Here is an 18293-nt window from a genome sequence, read left to right on the forward strand (position 1 = left end):
AAACCATCTAAGGAAGAGCATATGGAGTTGAAGATAACCAGGCTCCTGAGATGAGCTGATTATAATTTTTGAATTTGACTTTCAGTCTTCTAGATGTTGGACTGAAAAGGGACCATTCCCTTCTCTATGGAGCATTGAATTACATAATATTCATTGTCTGCAGAAAGAAAGCATACACATTTGTTTACAGAGAGATTTTTTCCTGGCATTGTACTTAACGAAAAAGACATTTTGTGGAGTCTACTATTGTGTGACACAGTAGATTTTGTTTTCAGCTATGATTTCACAGAAGACATAGAAACCATTCAAGTCAATCAATCGATGCTTTGTTAAGACCAAAAATATAAAATTGGATTCCCGAGGGCAAGCATGTTGTATGAGGAATACTGAAGACAGTGTGACCTAGACACCATACTTCACGGACTGGACTCTGAGAATCTAGGAGAAAAGGAAGTTGTTGTGTCCATTCATCTGCTACTGTTTCTTAATGTACTCATTTGGATTTTAATTCCCTGGAATTCTGAGCTTCTGAGCAGTTCCTACTATGATAGTTTAGTTGCTGTAGATTTTTAAAAATTTAAATCAGATTCCATGTAACATAGTAGATGACAGAAGATGTACAAATAAACAGACCTTTAAAGCATTAAGGAATTATAGGGACTGTAGTTTCTTAGTAATTTATGATATGATATTATTTCTGTGTTAGTTAAGAAACAATATACTTTTAGTTAATCTGCTAAGAAGAGGACGACGTTTTTCTGCTATGAAAGTATAAGAACTAAATTTCTACTGTAAACCTAATTCTTCCACAGGTATAGGCATCTACACACAGAATCACTATTTCCTTTAGAAAAGAGAATGAGGATCTTACCATTTTATCTAAATATGGTCATGACCCCAAAGGTCTAGGTCCATGCTGTCTAATAAAAGAAAATAAATAGTTTGGAAAGGTGAGAAGTAGAAATTCCCTAACCTGTCTCTTAATCTGCATTTCTTGGCTTGGAAATTAGGTTGCTAAAAGAGGAAATGTGGACTACTATTTTTTAATTTTACTGCTGAGGTGAAAGCATTAGGCTTGTCCAATGGAACCATCCTTCAGGAGCTGTTCTCTTCAGCAATAGGCTCTACCATGCTGGAAAGAAAACTGCCTGCTCTACACCTGACTGTCCTGTCTGTTGGTCAGGAGGTGGAGCCAGTATTCTCATTGCCCTTCCGTCTCTGAGGACCAGCACAGGGATATCCTGTCCTCAAATACAGAGCCAAGGATTAGAAAGTTCAGCAGTCAGGGATGATTTTAGGTAACACTCACTGAACTCTAAATATCTTAAAGAGTTTAGTCAGTCTCAACAAGGCCTGTTAGAGATGGCTAGATGTTCTCCCTATGTGCATGTATGCACATGCATTCCTATACACATGTACTGTTTTCCATTCTTAAATTTTGTAAGTAACTAGTGCCTCTAGTTTGCATTACATGTGCCAGATGCCATCCATACTCTGAATTTTGTGGTATAGATCATAACAATTTGTGTTAGATAACTGACATAAATATATTTAAGGAGTCTGTGTTAGATTTCTGTTGCTGTGGCAAAATACCTATAATCAAAAGGAGGAAAAGGCTCATTTTGTCCCAGTTTCACTTTTCAGTTCATGGTCCTATGAACCTGTGGTGAGGCAGAACATCTTGGCTTGAGGCCATAATAGAGAAAACTGCTCACCTCAAGAGGGCTGTAAAGCAAAGAGAGAACGGGATAGGAGAAAGGAGAAACGAATGTCCCTCCCCTTCAAGGGCACAACCCCAATGACCTAACTTTTTTCTACTAGGCCTTACTTCCTGAAGGTACCATTACTTTCCAGTAGAACCACAGGCTGGTGACCAAAGCCTTCAGCACATGACTTTTGGAAGACATTTGGAGTCCAAAGGAATAACAGAGTCCAAGGAATTGGACTGGAATGTCTAGTATTAAGAACTGTGGACTTCAAATTTCTTTCTATATTGGATGAAAGAGGTAGTTCCCCCCCCCCCCCCCACACACACACACTAGAACTGATTTAGGTCTCTTAAGTTAATAAAGATGCTTTATCACCTCTGAGTATTTAGTGTTTTAGCCTGCCATCAAGTACATTCTCCTATGAGCCACACTACAATGATCAGGATTAGGAAGTTAACATGTTAATATTATTTAACCATCAGGCACCATTTAGCATCTGACAGTTGCCCAGTATAAAGTAGTTCCATGGCAGAATCATACATTACATTTTGTTGTCTTGTTCCTTTCATCTCCTTTATTTGGAACAGTTTCTGAGTATTTTCTTGGCTTTCATGACCTTGACATTTGAAGATTGTAGGCCAATTATTTTATAACGTTTCTCAATTTGGAATACCCCAAAAGTGATGTTGTAAGGTCTTTTCAGTGCGTCCTATCCAGATGGTAAATATTTTGATTCAGTGTCTTAGAGGTGGTGCCATCAATTTAGATTGTGACTATTAGATATCTCTACTGTACAGTTAATCTTTCCGAACCCTAATTAATAATTATTTTGTTGAGCTATTTTAGACCATATCAATATCTCAGTCAACATATCCACCCCCTGTCCCAACTGTCTGAATTTCTGTTTCAGAAATGATGTTAATAGATTAACTCATCATAGACTTCTGTTTTATTCAGTGGGTTATAATCAGCTACCTTCAATTTATTATGATGGTTGGATTTACCCTGAATCCTTGGAGCCCAGAGGATTCTTCTCAGTTTTCTCCTCTTTGATCTTGTGGCTTCTTTCTGATTTATACGAGGCCGGGCTCTCCTTGTCGCATTACATTTACTTAGCTGATTTATTTCCTTGTGTGTGATGAGTCACCTGTTGCTATCATTGACATTTTGGTCACCTCTCCCTTCCCTCCTTACCTGTCATGGGCACTGACACCCTTTATGCCTTTCCCTGGCTAATGGCTTTGGGACTAAATTGTTCAGGAAGGGTTAAGGGGAGGGCTTGCTCTCAAGAGTGGGAGGATATTTTACTTAGGCTGAGGTGTCTTGTTTGGATCCTGTCACTGTATTTGTTCCTCTTGTTGTCATTGCCTTCATTCCTAAAGCACTTCTGCTTTGTCAGCCACTTTTCATTTCTCCCCAATTACAATGAAGCATCAACAGCAAAATATACTACATAGTTTTTCTCTTCACAAAGGAATATTTATTCATCACAGGAAATACTACACTTTTAGTGGATGTCTCTTGGAACCTGTCACTTAGAAGCTGCTACCATGGGCCTTTGGATCCTTGCTGTTCTTAGTCATTCACAACTGGCCACATTGCATTTGATCTTTAACTCCTTACTGCTGCAGCATGTCTTCCCATATTCAAAACTTGTGAGTCCACTATTACTTACCAAAAGGTCCTCTTTATAGTTCTGATGTTTCTAACCTATTATTCATTACTTCTGTCTTCTTGCATTGCCATCGTCTTTGGAGTGGGACTTTCTTTTTCCTTTCTTGGTAGCCAGCTTGTTTAATCTTAACTCCACAGGAGGATTGTGGACTGGTGCCCGAGAGATCTGGGTTCTGAATCTGACTCTGCTGCTCTCTGGCTCTGTATCCTTGCCTTTTTTTTTTTTTTTTTTAAATCTATGATGTAAAAATATATAATAATATCTTCCTTGCTAAGATTTTTATGGGGATGAAAATGAGATAACATGTGAAGTGTGTGGCATAGTATACTAGAAGATTTCTTAAGAAGTATGAATTTTATTTTCTATTTTGTGGTATTTGTTCCACAGTTCTTCTCTTGAGTGCATCCCCTCTGTATTTTCCTGCTACTCCCATTGGTACTGGTTCCCTTAGTGCCCTGCCTGAGCTTTCTAGTGGGAGAGTGTTTCCTTAGCCTCTGGAGAGAGAGAGAGAGAGAGAGAGAGAGAGAGAGAGAGAGAGAGAGAGAGAGAGAACTGTCAGTGCTGCCTGTCTTTTTCATATGTCACCTGTGGTCAGTGGCATGGGCAGGAAAAGAGCAGCAGGTTATGAAGTTTATTCAAATCCCACTTCCAGGGTAGCCTATAAAACAAGCACTGTGGGAGGCCTTGCGCAATATGTGCTCACTTCCTGTATGTCACAGGATTTTAGAGTCTCGAGAGTCATTAGTGTACCTGGTAAGCATTCCTAGGCTTCACTGAAGGCTCCCAAATTGGAATCCTGGGGATTGGGTCTAAGAACTTCTTCAGATGATTTTTCTACGTGTTGAAAGTTGAAGTCTACTTGTACCATACTTCTAAAACTCCAAAGCTTCAGCAGAGTGAAGTAACCCTTCACTCTACCCCATACTGACTCACAGAATAAGGGAGACAGTGCTTTGACCTACTTTATATTTCTTTTGGGAACCCTCCGTACATACCTGCTGCAAGGACCTGATAAATGATGACAACAGCAACATTGCTTTCTTCTGTCAGGCTGCCTGCTCTGACAGACTTCTCAGGGATCCCATTTTGTAGCTCTCTTAAAGCATTCTTAGCTCTAAGGTTGGGGTCATTATATTGTTTTATCACATTATCTCTGGAGACATTGATTTCAATGCAGTTGTGGTCTGACTGTGTATGAAAACATGTTATTTACTTGGAAATGCCTTCCTTTAAACCCTATTTAGATCTTAGGTCCCCATCCTCATTGCTCACAGTAGTTCCCTCTTGCTTAGTACTTTTCACAGTATGTAATTACACATTTATTTTTGTGTTTGTTTATAATCTTCTTTCACTACTCTGAAAGTTCCTTGCAGTTAAGGACTCTATATTTTGTTACCCCCATGGCATTTGAGCCATCCATGACACAGTGATTTTTTTGTTGTTGTTGTTCAGATGAGACGATTCCGTCTCTTATTAGACTACAAGAGACCTGATGCTGGCTGTGTGTCTGAGATGTATCAGCACAAACAGGATAACATGCCCTGCAGAACCCACAAATTGTAGTCCAGGGCCTTCATGTCTGCTGTCAATCTTAAATTCATCCACAATTCTCCAGATTCTTGTATATTACACACATCTGAGTGGTGTACAGATTGTGTATGTGGAAACTTAGGGAAAGTGTCTTCTCCAAAACATAAGTAGTATCAGTATTTACATAATTAGAAACATGTCTGATGACTTCCTTTCTATGTACAAGTTTTTATCCTTGTGTGTTTAGTATCCATCTCTGGAAAGTTCAGTCTAGCCAAAATTGAATTAACTTTCATAAGTTAATTATGAAATTTGAGTTTTCACTGACTTTTTACTCTCCTTCTTTTCCCCCCTCTCCACAGTTCATGACTTAAAACACTTTTGTAGCTTCAATTTTATTTTTTCTTTAAAAAAAAAAAAAAGCAATATACCTTATATAACGTTGGCTTAGAAATGATAGTGTATAAATCACATAACAGTAGCTTTCTCATCTTAGTGGTTCTTCAGTGGAGACAGTTTTGCCCCTAGAAGCATACATGTGAATGGTGGGAGATGTTTTTGGTTCTATAACTGAGGTTGCTGCTAGCATCTAGTGGGTACAACATCCTGCAATGCATAGATAATTACCTGTAATAAAAATTATCCAAGTTCTAATGTTAGTAGTGTTAAGATCAGAAAACGCTGCTCTACAAAATGCCCGTTTTTTTTTATTAAAATGGTGTCATACACCTATATTATATATTATGGAGATGTAATCTTTTGTTTCTGTTCTTTTTGATATAAATAAGAATAACCTTTATTCATACGCAATTCTTTTAGTTAAAACACTAATGCTACACACAAACTTAATAGGGGCTTTTGAACTTGTTACATAAGGCCTTATTACATTTTCTTTTATGGAGACTAAGGAGATTCTGACTCCTGGTAGACCTGTTGGTGCCAAGTTGACATGACAATGGAGTACTTATTTGTCAGATAGTAGGGAATTATACACTAGGTCTACGGCATTCATGATATGTAAATTTTACCTCAATTAATTAGCTATTAGCAAATAGCTAATTACAACTGGATTGTAGGATTTCTATTTTTGTTTCTTTAACTTCTTTGTTTTGGTTTTCTTTTTCTGCATTTCTTTGTAAATTAGAAAAAAGACAAGTGAACTGAGCATGGTAGTGCTCTCCTGAAATCCCAGCAGCTCCGGAGACTAAGGCAGGAGGATTGCGAGTTCAAAGCCAGTCTCAGAAATTTAGTGAGGCACTTAGCAACTGAGGAGATCCTGTCTCTAATAAAATGTAAAAAAGAGGCTGGGGATGTTGCTCAGTGGTTAAGCACCCCTGAGTTCAACTGACAGTACCAAAGAAAATAAAAAATAAAAAGGACAAGTGTTTAAAAAACAAAGATTTAACAGTGAGGGACAAGGGAAAATTTTGTGTATGGAAGTCTTGTTGTAGGTAAGGAAGATTAATTTGAAATTTTGAGTTATTGATACTGGAGACAAAAGTTGTGTGTGTTAGTGTGTATTTATGATTATATATACACATTTGAAAAAATTAAGGAAAGGACTAAAGCAAACAAGTGCACTGAGATAGCATCTTTAGTTTGACAGGCTATTGAACATGGAGGGCAATGGTGAAAAAACTACCAAGTTTTGCTGGGCTTGGTGGCCTATGACTGTAATCCCAGTGACTCGGGAGGCTGAGGCAGAAGGATTGAAAGTTCGAGGTCATCCTCAGCAACTTAGTGAGAACTTGTCTCAAAATAAAAGGGTTGAGCATGTGGCTCAGGGGTAAAGGACCCCTGGGTTCAATCCCTGGTACGGTCTTATGGACTGTTCCTAAATCTTAAACAGGTATTACAGATGTAATAGGTAAAAAGATCACATAAAGATGATCAATGGCCTCTGAGAAATTTCATGGAATCTAAGAAGAGAAAGAATTAGCAAAAGAAATAGACATTAGTAATTAGGAAGGTAAGAGAGCTACCTGGATTTGTGCTCAGCTTGGCATGGAGCAGACCGAGCAACTAAAGGTGGCAGCCGTATAATTCTGAAGGAAAAATTTGTTCAGAACACATTGAATTGTGTAATTTAGATTTTCTGGTTTTTTGTTTTTTTAAATAGCAATCATTCTAAATGTCACTGGTTCTTGTCCCCACTACTGAGTCCCTGCAATCCCCAGAAAGGAGCCACAGGATCTGGGTTGAAGTCACCATGTACAGTTTGTTGTGATCTTCCTGCTCCTCTCTCCTACCATATTGCCAGACTCCACTGTTCTCAGTGCCACAGCAGGGTTGCATGGCATAAGTGAGGAAGACCAGCCCAAGTGCCTCCCCAGCATCCCCTCTGTCACCCACCACATCTCAGCCTGCCTGCTGCCCTCATCTGCACTGGCCTCTACTGCTGCTCCCTGGAGTTTGGTATTAGAGGTCCACAGTCAACACAGCGGCTACTGCTTTACTCATTCTGTCCTTTTCTCCTTTCACATCCACTGAAACATAATATTCCATCCTTGATCCTCCTGGCATTGAAACACTCTTGAAAATCACTTGTTGTATTTTGGGGCTATCTACCTTTTCTCTTGAAAGACCCTAGATTATTTTTTTGGGTCTCAGGATTTCAAAAACTTTTTTTTTTTTTTTTTTGAGTCGACCCTCTCTTTTTAAATATCTTCATTTTTATGTGCTGCTGAAGATTTAACTCAGTTCCTCACACATGGTAGGCAAGCGGTCTACCACTGAGCCACAACCTCCAGCCTAGATTTTAAAAACATTTGTAAATAGAACCTAGTATGGAGTAAGTTTAAGAGTTATGTATTTTCTATTTCCCACTTGGACTAATAGAAAAATGGACTATATCCTTAGAGTCTATCCAGATTTCTCTTCATGGATATTTTGCATTGGGTAGAATTGTGATGATTTTTCTCTGTACTACATCCTGTTTCAACCTGGAATTGGAAAAAGTTAAATGAAGAAAAGTTTCAGGGGGCCTGGGATTGTAGCTCACTGGTAAAGCACTTGCCTAGCATTAGTGAGGCCCTGAGCCTCACTACTTTCTTATTAATTAATTTATTATTATTAATTTATTATATTATTTATTCATTATAGTTATTTAATGTTATTATTATTTAATGTATTTGGTCCCCAGGACCACATAAAATAAATAAATTAAATAAGATAATTTGTCCATCTGCAACTTAAAAAAAGAAAAGTTTCAGATTTTTTTCTTGTACTGGAGATTAAACTCAATCACTGAGCCACACCCTCAGCCCTATTTTATATTTTATTTAGAGACAGGGTCTCACTGAGTTGCTTTATTGCCTTGCTTTTGCTGAGTCTGGCTTTGACCTCTAAGTCCTCCCTCCTCAGCCTCCTGAGCAACTGGGATCATAGGCATCCGCCACCGTACCCGGCTGATGTTTTTTTGTTTCTTGGTCTGTTTTATGTTGACTAGGAATCAGTAATTTTAAACTTGCTATTTTTTCCCCTCACACACTTTTTTTTTCTGAGATACAATCCATACATATAACATCCCGCCACCCTTATTAAAAGCAAACAGTTTAGCTGTTTTCAGTATATCCACAGAATTGTGTAACTATCTTCACTAATTCTAGAATTTTTTAGCACTCCCCAAAGAAGCTTATTGTTAGAGGGGAAGGAAGAGAACTGCTGGTTAACAATTACTTTCTTTGTGTCCCTTGATTTATCTACTCAGGATATTTTATACAAACAATTTTATAATGTGTATTCTATTGTGTCTGGCTTCTTTCACTTAACATAATATTTTCAAATTTAATCCATGTAGTATTATATAGGAATCTTCATTTTATGCTGAATAATGTTTCATTGTCTGAGTGTCACATTTTATTGATACATATTTGAGTTGTTTTCACTTTTGGGCTGTTAGGAATATGCCGTCCACCTCTAGTAACTCCTGTTACAGTGGATATTGTTGCATTGCTTTTGCTGTATATCTAGAGATAGATCCTAGGCCATATGGTACCTCCATGTTCAGCTTTTCAAGGATCTGCTATATGGTTTCTCCAAGAAGCTGTCTCAATCTACATTCCCATCAGCGATTGTATCTTGATTATTATACATTCCTCTCCTTCATCCTGTTATGTATTTTTTCTTGTGATTTATTTGGTTATCTAATTCAATTCTAATTAGAGTTTTGCCTATTTTTTTTAACCTTTGAGCTTACACATAATCTCCTGACTTCTATTTACTGTATCATCCACGCACACCATGAATCTTTAAACCTGAATATCTTATCAGATGCACCAAATTCTTTCTTGTTATGATAGTAATTTCACCTGTATTGGAGCATACTGAGATGGTGATGTTTTCTCCAAGATGGTCTGGAGTCATAAAGGGAGAGTTTTTATGAAGGAAGGATTTAATAACAGCAGCATTCAGTTAATCCACAGTTTGATGGGGTAAAGGCTATGAGGCCAGTGGACTGCCTGTTGGGAGGATCTCTAGTGACCCTTTCTTTGGGGTTCGTGATGGATTGTGCAGATGTCAAGGTGAGGACATGCTAGAAGACAGCATAGCAGATCCTTCAGTGAAATTTAGTAGTGAGCTAATTGGAGTTTATAGGGAGTGGAGTCAGAGAGGGGCAAAGAAAAGTTGTTTTCAGGATGTAATATCTGAGTGTATTTCTAAGCAGAAAAGAAGAAATCTCAGAAAAGATGGAAAGGCTAGCAAGAAGAGATTAAATGAATGATTTCTAGAGATAGTGGTTTAGTCTTTTAAAGATTAAGGGCATCTCTCTCTCTCTCTCTCTCTCTCTCTCTCTTTTAATTTAGTTGTACACAATGCCTTTATTTTTATTTATTTGTTTTTATGTGGTGCTGAGAATCGAACCCAGGGCCTTGCACGCACCAGGCGAGCGCTCTACCACTGAGCCACAACCCCAGCCCCAAGGGCACATCTTTATTAAAGATCAGTTGTGGAGGTTTTGCCCAGCTGTTATGGTGAACAGAGTAAGGGGACTATTCTGTTTGTTATTATTGCTTAACAAATCCCTAAGCTTAGCTGCCTTAAACCTTCTTTTTTAATTTTGCTCATGATTGTATGTATCAGGGATTTAGAAAAAGCAAACCTGAGATGGTTTGTTTTTCCTTCATAATAACTGAGACCTCAGCTGAGTATCTCAGTGGCTTGAGATGACTCAGTGACTTGGGACCAGAATCATCAAAGCTCCTATGTCTGGTCCCTGGGCTAAAGGGATGAAAAACCAACTCTGCCAAATGGCGTACCTATGTTTGTCTTCTGTATGTGGCTTGGGTTTCTAACAGCATGACAGCTCCGGAGGAGTCAGACTTCTTAACCTGGGTACTCCAAGTTCCAGAAGCAAATTGCACACTTGCAAGGTGGAAACTATCTTCTTTTTATAACCTATCCATGGAAATCAGTTACTCCTCTACATTCTGTTGCTTAGAAGCACATCAGAACCCTATTCAGATTCACGCAGAGGGGACCTAGAGTCCATTTCTTGACAGAATGTCAGGGGTCAATGAAAAACAGGTAGTTTGGGAGTTACTATTTGGTCTTCTTTGGAGAAGACAGTCTGTCAGAATGTAGCCACAAGAAATCAATGATGTGGAGTAGGAAACAATAATTTAACCACTTTTCCTAGGACATCAGTCCATGTAACACTGTATTCATCTGGTATAGATTATGAGCCCTAAGCCTAAAATCTATTAAGTATGACTAAATTCCTACATTGGGTGCCAAACACAAGAGTATGTACAAGTTGTTGCATGAGTTAGACTTTCTGATGATTATTAAACTGGAAAGCATTAATTAATCTTAGATTATAAAACCAGGTAGGGACTTAGAATGAGGCACAAAGATCAGTTTTATTTTCTACATGTAGGTAATTTCTTTCTATGAACTAGATTCTTTTTCTCATTTTTAGAACAATTGAGAATTTCTTTAGAATTAGTCACTATGTAAATTGAATTGTGTTATGTTGTTGTTTTTTTTTTCCCTTTTGTACAAGAGAATGTAACAAATGCCGTGGAACATGTCTTTCATTGTATGTTTGAGTCAGACATTACTATGTGCTGTGATCCACTTAAAAACAGTAGGAGCCTTGAAAATAACAGTAAACATTGACTTCTTGAAATAATTATTTGGTTACATTTTGATGTCTGGATGTGTGTAATTGTGGCTTTTAGTTTCAGATAGCCAAGGAGCTGTTTTCTGAGATCCTTTCATTTTAAAAGTGTTTAGTTACTGAAAGAATATTTTTTTAGGGGCTGGGGATGTGGCTCAAGCGGTAGCGCGCTCACCTGGCATGCGTGTGGCCCGGGTTCGATCCTTAGCACCACATACAAACAAAGATGTTGTGTCTGCCAAAAACTAAAAAATAAAATATTAAAAAATTTTTAAAAAAAGAATATTTTTTTAGTTGTAAAGAAAACTTTAGTATTTCTCATGTAGATTCTGATTTCTGAACTCTAGTTATTACCCACCTAAGACTTTCTTACTCTAAGATCAATATGTTTACTCAGTTCATAATTCAATATATTATACTTTTATTTATCCAGAACATAGTGAAGAACCAAGAAATGTGCTGAAAGTCTTAAACTAGACCATTGTCCAAGGTTGTCCAGAAATAACCTTATTGACTACAGTTAACACTTGCCTTGTATGGTCATGTTCTGGCAGCTTTCAGCCTCAGATTGGCTGAGACTTAGTTGCTTGGTTACAAGGATGTACTCTTATTTAGATTGCAGTTTATTTGCACATGTTCTATTTTTTTAACCTTTTTTTAATATGTATTCCTTTAGTTGTTGTTGGACACAATTCCTTTGTTTTATTTATTTTTATGTGGTGCTGAGGATGAAACCCTGTGCCTTGCACACGCTAGGCGAGTGCTCTACTGCTGAGTCACAACCTCAGCCTCTGCATATGTTCTTTATTATGGAGATTTTCATATAGTTAATTATATGATGATTAATGATGTCATATAATGCCAATTAACGACTCCTTTGCCCATAGTGCAAGTAAGGAGAAGGGTCAGAACAAAATATAAAAACCATAGAGTGCCAGTAAACATTGCAGCCTGCTGCTAGAGGCAGTGATAAAAGTCTTAGGCAGAAAGACTGCACAATTTGCCAGGGAAGAATCAGATGTTTCTATGTTTTATTACACAGTAAAGCTTTAGCCCCCCCCCCACCCCCAAATAATATATATAATAAACTCAAGGAAAAAAATGTGAACCAAAAATTTTACATCTAGCTAAAACTGACCTTCAGTTATCTGTTTGTTTTGTTTTGTTTACTTGGAATTAAACCCAAAGGTACTTAACCACTGAACCCCATTGCCAGCCTTTTTTTGGTATTTTATTCAGAGACAGGGTCTCACTGAATTGCTTAGGGCCTTGCTTAGTTGCCAAGGCTGGCTTTGAACTCAGGATCCTTCTGTCTGTGCCTCCAATCCGCTGGAAATGTCTTATATAAACTGTTATTATGTGTAAGCACTGTGAGAATCAGCACTCTGGAGAATGTCTTTTAAAAAACAAAACTGAGCTTATATAGAAGTAATCAGAATCAATAAAGAGATGTAGACACGAAGACTGATTTCATAAAAAGACAAAGTTAATACATAAAAAATACTTAAGGAGGTATCTTAAGTAGGCATGTAACTAGACTTCAGAGAATCTGTATTTGGTTCTTATAGTCTGGGTTTTTGTTTTTTGTTTTTGTACCAGGAATTGAACCCAAGAGTACTTTACCACTGAGCTACATCCCCAGCCTTTTTATTTTTTATTTTGAGACAGAGCCTCACTAAGTTGCTAAAGCTGGCCTTGAACTTGTGATCCTCCTATCTCAGCCTCCCTAGTTGTGGAATTATAGGCATGCACCATTGTACCTGGTTACTGTTTTTTATTGTAAGGATAATTTTTTTCCTTTTTTTTTTAAAAAAAGCTTTTTTGGAGTTGTAGATGGACAGAATGCCTTTATTTTATTTGTTTATTTTTATGTGGTGCTGAGGATCGAACCCAGTGCCTCATGCAAGCTAGGCAAGCGCTCTGCCAGTGAGCTATAGCCCCAGCCCCATTTTAAGGATAATTTTGTAATGACATATTTCATAGAGCAATGTTTTGGATTCTTCTGTCAAAGATACCCTGAACAGGGGCTGGGATTGTGGCTAAGTGGTAGAGTGCTTGCCTAGCATGGGCGCAGACCTGGGTTCCATCCTCAGCACCACATAAAAATAAAAGGCATTGTGTTGTGTCCATCTACACCTAAAAAGTAAATATTTAAAAAAAAAAAAGATACCCTGAACAGAGAAATCTGGCTTTATATAATTTAATAAATAATAGATAAATGTCTGCAATGGAAACAAAATATGCCATTAACTCTTTATCCTTGGTTAATATGAGATTTAGAGATATTAATATATTTATGGTGTGTTCAGTGAAGTTGGACACTTAATTGTGCATACGTGAGAATAAGCTTATGATACAAACTTCAGTGTTGAGAGAAGAAACTGAGCAGTTATATTTACAAAGTTTAGTTGAGCAAGAGAAAGGTTCTAGAACCCAGCAGCATTGTAGACAAAAGATAGTTCAGAATGGCCCACCCTACAACACATCCAGGTTATATTTATAGCAAGAAAAAAATGGAAATGACATACAGAAACAACCTTATTGACTGCAGTTAGCCCTTGCTTTGTATGGTCATGTTTTGGTAGCTTTCAGCCTCTGATTGGCCGAGACTTAGTTGCTTGGTTACAAGGATATACTCTTAGGTTAGATTACACTTTATTTGCGCTGCAAGCTAGGTTACATTTCACTCTGTGTAGAATCTTTGGGGGAAGTATGGAGAGGCTGATTTAGTCCAAATTTATTTTAGTTAAATAAATCTCTAGGCATAGTATTTTAAAAACAACTACCAGCTGTTTATAATCTAACTATTTTATTTACAATTCCTACCTATACCCATGGTACATTTAAAATGGGTTCTAAAACACTCATGAGCTTGGGAAAAAGATATTGTCATGTTCTAGATTCTAGAGTGCAGATGAGGATTTTAGACACTGGCTTGCCTCAGAATGTGACTTGCATTTCCATTTTGGGCTTTTAATGTTTTTTTAGAATCTTCTCTAGAAAAATAGAAATGTCATTAGTATGTATTAGAACAGTTTGCTGCAGCTACAAAATTATAGCACTGTAATGACAAGTAAGGTAGATTGTTGATCATAAAAGCAGAAGAAATTCTTATTTATTGTCTAGAATCTGATCCCAACTTTTATAAGTATAGAGAGCTAGTAGAGAACTTGAACCTTAAATGTCATGGGTACCATGATAGTTTTGCTGAGGATCTCATCAATATTGTCACAGCTTAGTATCTTTCTTACCTATTTCCCTAAATACTATACATTTTAATTTTGTAGAATAATAATAAATGTAGTATTTGTACTATGTAATTTTCTTTACAGTATTATTATATGATATTACCTGTGATACATTTAGATTCTTGGTTTACTCCCTGCCCGCCCACACACCCAAAGCTGGTCATAAGATGAATAAAGGATATACTTTATTAATCCCTCTGCCCCCCTGACCTGGCCCCAATAGTAAAGTCAGCACTTTTGCACAACTCTAGGACTCAAATCTGATCTCAGTATACTATTTTTGTTTTCTTTCTTAACATCAAATAGAACTATTTATTTCACAGTGCATGTGTTTTCCTCTTCGTTTCTCAGGGCTGTCCTCTTTTCTTGTTATAGTATAATATTATTTAAAATTGAATTTCAAACCAGGGGAGCCTGTTTCACTTTTCTTTTATGTCATGCTAGGGAACAAAATAACTCATGTTCCTCCCATCCATATCTGTCTTGTACTTCGGTTCTCATATATTGAGTATTTATTAATACATATTATTATGATGTAGGTACTATGTGCTAGGTGCTGAGGATACTGTCTCCAAAGAAAGCTCTCCCCAGAGTTTATAATCTCCTAGGGAAGATAAGTGAGGCAATAACTGAAATATCTGTTAGTTATTTTGTGTAACAGAATCTAAGGAGGCATTTTGGAGGTGAATAAAAGAAGGGCAGAACAGGGGCCCTTCTTGAGCAAGAAAAATCAGGAAATGCTTCCTAGGAGTGGGCTTTACTTGAATTTATCCTGAAGGATAAGTGGCTGTTGTTTGTATCCTAATACTTCACATACAACTTGAGAAATTTTACAGATAGGTATACATAATACATTAGGCAAATAGATGAAGAAATTATACAGTAGAGAAATAATATAAAGTCAGGTTATGGTTATTATAAAGACTTATTAATAGAGATCTGTACAATTTGAAAATGTTACAAATTTGTCTCTGAGTTTCTTAGTTATCAAAGAAAGACTGGTTCTAAGACTGACAGTTTTCATAAGATGAAAAACTAGTTAGCAATTTTTATAGTACAAAGAAAAAAGAAATTTTTTTTTCTGGTGCCAAAGATAAATTTATCAAGATGTTTTATCCTATTTGCAAGTTAACTTGCCACAGTTTGATGAGGTTTTGCAGAAGTCATGAGTCAGAGACAAAGGACTTAATTATTCATAGCACTGCAAGCAACTTGAACTTCACGTTGATATTTATTCCCATTGCATCTCAAATCTAACCAAGATGATGTGTGCTCAGGCCCAGGTGGATACTGTGTGCCTTATGGGTTTGTTGTCCCATCTGAGGAACTCCAATCTTAGGAAATCCCAGTGTTTTATAAGGGCCTACAACAATACCTGACTGGGAGGACATGCTTATTTTTCTGGACAACAAATCAGCCTTCCCTCTTCTTCATAGGAAGATAGTGTCTAGTGTCTCTGTTGTACAAAGTTGTTAACAGTATAATCCTTTGAAAGGTAGCCTAGATCAAAGGCCATCAAAATTTCTGTCCAATCAAATTAAATACAGAAGTACAATCATACTCTTGATGTGTTTTTATTTATTTTCTGATTATACTAGCTAAAACCTAGTATAAAACTGCCAGTATAATGTTGAATAAAATGGTGAGAGTAGGAATTCTTTCTAATCATAGGCGGGATGTCTGATGTTTTCTGTATTGTTTTCCTAGACATCCTTCTACTTCTGCTTTGTTCAGAATTGTGATCAGGAATGTTTAGTATTGTCACTTTTTCCCCTGTGTCTGGTGAGCTAGTCATGAATTTCCTATTTTAGTTATGGTGAAGTATTTAAGTGAGTTTTGAGTGTTAAGTCATTTGTATTCCTGAAATAAACCCTATTTGATCATAACGTATATTGTCCTTTTTATATATTGCTTGATTTGATTTGTTGAAATTTTGTCTAAAACTTTTATATTTACATCATGGCCTGTGGTTTTCTTAATATGGCTTTGGAATCAAATAATGCTGGTTTCATAGGATGATAATGGGAATATTTTCCTCTATTTTCAGGAAGAATTTTTCTAGAATTGGTTGCGTTTCTTTAGTAATGTTTGGGAGGACACTTTTTTTTAAATTGTCAATGGACCTTTATTTTATTTGTTTATTTATATGCGGTGCTGATAATCAAACTCAGTACCATATACATTCTAGGCAAGTGCTCTACCACTTAAGCTATAACCCTAGCCCATTTTTTATGGGAAGGTTTTTAACAATAAATTCCATTTTTCAAATAAATACAAATTATTCAGGTATGTATTTGTTTTGTTGAAATTCATGTGGTGTGTATCTTTCAAGGTATTCATTCATTTCATGTATTTTTAAAATATGTATAGGTATAAATTGTAATATTCCCTTGTTATTCTTTCAATAGCTGTAAAATATGTTCTGATGTCAGTTTTATTCATGTTAGTAATTTGTTTCTTTCATTTCTTTCACCTGATAGCCTAGCCAGAAATTTATTAAATTTTATTTTTTTCTTTTGTCTCAACCAACTTTTGGTTTTACTGATTTTTTTTCTATTTTTTTCTTTCATTGATTCTGGTTTATATCATTATTATTTTCTTCAGGTTATATTTGCTCTTCTTTTTTCTAGTTTCTCTTTCCTTTTCCCCTCCCTTCCTCCTCCCAATGATTGAACCCAGCTGCACTCTACCACTGACCTACATCCCCAGCCCTTTTTATTTTTGAGACAAAATCTTGTGAAGTTTCTGAGGCTGACCTCAAACTTGTGACCCTCCTGCCTTAGCCTCCTGGGTCACTGGAATTACAGGTGTGTACCACCATGCCTGGCTTTTCTTTTCTATTGTAGGCATTTAATGCTATAATTTTCCCTCTGAGTACTGCCTTAGCAGTGTTTCGCAGATTGACATATGTTGAGTTTTCATTGTCATTTTGTGAAAAAATATTTTATGATTTTTTTTCTTTTTCCCATGAATTATTTTGAATAAGTTTCCAAATTTTGGTTAATTTTCTCATTGCTTTCTAACTTAGTTCTATATGGACTGAGAACACTGTTTTTGTGTCTTGTTTCATGGCCCAATATGTTATCTGAATATTCTGTATGCACTTGAGAGAAGTGTTTGTTATTGAGTATAGTGTACTATAAATGTCAGTTAGGTTCTATAAATTTCAAGTTGGTTGGTAGTGTGTTCAAATCTTTCATATCCCTACTGGTTTTTTTGTATACTTTTGAGGAGGAATATTAAAATCTTAAGTGACACAGAATATGTCCATTACCTTACTATAAGCAAGGTTTTTTTCACCATCCGTTTTTAATAAGACTTGTGTGTTAGGGTTGATTTTTGAAATCCTTCCTTAGCCCTTAGAAAGTTTTCAGTGGTTATCTAAAGACACCCTACAATTGGAAGGCTGAGAAACCGTGTCAGCATAAAAATAAATAATATTTTTAGTAGAAAAATAGACTTCTGAAAATCCTTGCATACTACTGTCTATTATGGAATTCTAAACTTCTGATTTACTATTATAAATAGAATATATTTTTTGCGGGGTAAAAATGGGAGTTCATAACCCACTTGAATCAAAGTGTGAAGTATGATATATCAAGAACTATGTAATGTTTTGAACAACCAACAATAAAAAATTTTAAAAAAATAAAGAAATAAATAGAATATATTTTTTGCAAAGAAAAGGGAATTGTCTTTATCTTTGGCCAGCAAGTCTCCCAAAATAGCTAAGAAGGTAAGTTTTAGAATTGTCTTCTTTGGAGTCTTATTACTACGTATATATAGGTAAAGCTTTAGTTATTGTTTTCTTGGGTGCACTGGAGGGATTAGATTAGAAAAAAAACAGAGCAATGAAATTAATGATACTTTTAACAGTGTATTTTGTTTTCTTTGTGTTTATAATTCAAACTAAGATTTGTTTTTAAGAAGAGAAAAACTTGTGATAAATGTCACATTAAACAATATAATAATGTAATACAGATGAATCAATCAAACCTTTGAGTCATGTA

The 18293-nt window shown here is 36.3% G+C and overlaps 1 protein-coding gene across 7 annotated transcripts in view; it reads left to right on the forward strand.

Annotated features, from left to right (window-relative positions):
• Nucleotides 1-18293, forward strand: part of Srpk2 (SRSF protein kinase 2) — a 228290-nt gene that overhangs the window by 156458 nt on the left and 53539 nt on the right. The window lies entirely within an intron of this gene.

Source organism: Marmota flaviventris, chromosome 1 (assembly GCF_047511675.1).
Source record: "Marmota flaviventris isolate mMarFla1 chromosome 1, mMarFla1.hap1, whole genome shotgun sequence".
NCBI lineage: Eukaryota > Metazoa > Chordata > Mammalia > Rodentia > Sciuridae > Marmota > Marmota flaviventris.